The sequence below is a fragment of the Panicum virgatum genome, chromosome 7K, assembly GCF_016808335.1.
Source record: "Panicum virgatum strain AP13 chromosome 7K, P.virgatum_v5, whole genome shotgun sequence".
Taxonomy (NCBI): Eukaryota; Viridiplantae; Streptophyta; class Magnoliopsida; order Poales; family Poaceae; genus Panicum; species Panicum virgatum.
Window position 1 is genome coordinate 27963262 of NC_053142.1, and position 2272 is coordinate 27965533.

The window sequence follows — 2272 nt, forward strand, 5'->3', positions numbered from 1 at the left end:
AACGCTCAACAAGCTGTTGAAAATTAAGAAAGACTTGAAAAACATCAGATCGATTTTTAAGAAGATAGATCCATGTGTATTTACTAAAATCATCAATAAAACTGACATAATATTGATAATGACCAACAGATGAGGGGGCTGGTCCCCAAACATCTGAAAACACAAGTTGCAAGGGAAAAGAAGAAACACTATCCGACTGGGGATAAGGCAATTGATGACTCTTTGCCTTTTGACAAGCATCACAAATAGATGTACTGGGATCTTTAACAAAAGAGAGTTTATATTCCCTAAGGACTCGACTAACAATAGCAGGAGATGGGTGGCCTAAACGATGATGCCACCGAGAAGTAGAAGGCTTCACGACATGGTGAGCTTGGAGCTTGTGCGGTAGAGGGTAGAGGCCATCACGAGATCTACCGTGAAGAAGAGTTTTCTTCGTGTCCAGGTCCTTAACATAGAAAAAAGAGGGGTGGAATTCAAGGTAAACATCATTATCAGTAGTGAATTGATGAACAGAAATAAGATTTTTTGTAGAATCTGGAACGTGAAGCACCTTGTTGAAAGAAAAATCACGATGAGGAGTATGAAAACTAGATGTACCAACATGACATATGCTCATACCTTTGCCATTTGCCGCATGGATCTGTTCATCGCCTCCATAGCGCTCTCGCGACGTGATGCGATCTAAGTCATTTGTAATATGATCAGTAGATCCAGAATCAAAATACCAGTTAGTATCAACACCATAGGAGGGGACAACAGAGGAGGCTGACTTCTGCTGTCTAGTCTTGAAGGGCCGTGTGCCACCATCTCGAGGTGGGACAAATTTTTTGTTGAAACGGTACCAGCAATCATGTACCGTGTGCCCAGTGCGCTCACAAAGCTGACAGACAGGGCTATCATCATCATTAGTATCATAGTCCTGAGGAACAGATCGCTCATTAGAACGTCCACCAGACACGGCACCACGACCTCGACCGGCAGTACCTCGGCCACGTCCTCGGGAATATCCGCGACCACGTCCACGTGAGAGAGCATTAGCAGAAGAGTATGATCTGAATTCATCAGAGGCTTGTTGACGTAGGCGAGCTTCATATGCAAGAAATTGGGCATACATATCACTAAGCGTGAGGTTTTCCTTAGAAACCATTGAAGAGACAAACGGATTATAATCCGCATTGAGACCATTGAGAATATATTCGATGATTTCATCATCATCAAGCTTTCTTCCAACAGCAGCAAGTTCATCAGCAAGACTCTTCATCTTGGAGTAATAGGCAGCTGCAGAAGAATCTCCTTTCTTCTCTCTAGATAGCTGGGAGCGGATCTGCAAGATTCTAGATTTCGATTGAGAAGCAAACATATCTGTAACAGCGCTCCATACTTCAGCAGCATGCTCACAGGAGGAAACTTGAACCAATATTTCTTTGGTCATTGAAGAGAGAAGATAGGAAAGAAGATGCTGATCCTGTTCGATCCAGCGATTATACGCCGGGTTGTCCACCTCTTCGATGGTTTGGTCAGCTTTCTGGGTCTTGATGGTTGATGAAGGTTGCAAGATAGATCCATCAAGAATTCCGACCAGCCGTGCGCCACGGATAGCCGGCAAGACCTGGGCTCGCCACACCAGGTAATTGTCCCGGGAGAGCTTCTCTGACACCGGGATTGAGAAGAAAAACGAAGCCCCCGTGCTCGTCGACGCCATCTAGATCGGCGACGAGAGAAAAAAACTCACGATTTGCAACTAGATGCTCTTGTGGAGAAGAGGCTCTGTTACCATGTAAGATACAATGGAACGGCTTGACCCTCAAGGGGCGCCGGGTACTTCATTATATAGTGACAGGTATGAGTACAAGACCGTATCAGGTACGGTACGAAACATAGGAGTCCAGTTAGGATACTAGAGTCCTACTCCTATACATTACGTATTTCTACACGAACCACCTTTATTTATCGTTAAGTAAAGCAATCAGCTATTAGCTAGGCTTAGCCTGACTCAGCCGCTAAATGGGCCATGGTTTTTGCATCCAGTGTGCTAGCACACGAAAAATTCCAACCAGTCCATAGGTGTCAGGCCCCGACTTTCGGGTCTATGGTGCTCATTGGATCAATTATGCACAGTTTTACAGATTGACAACAGAAACCATACAACATCAGGCTTTATTAGTATAAAGCGTGTCTTACAACACTGGAGTCCTACAGTGAAGGACCAAGAGGCCTACACAGTGAGAGAACACCGAGAAAACATCATAGGAATAACACAACGGAAAAA

The 2272-nt window shown here is 44.6% G+C and overlaps 1 non-coding gene across 1 annotated transcript; it reads right to left on the reverse strand.

Moving 5' to 3' along the window:
• Positions 1 to 1088: 1088 nt before the first annotated feature.
• Positions 1089 to 1225, reverse strand: LOC120643243. The gene has a single exon (XR_005662930.1). It is a non-coding gene; the product is annotated as a small nucleolar RNA Z247 (small nucleolar RNA).
• Between the last annotated feature and the right edge of the window lie 1047 nt (positions 1226 to 2272).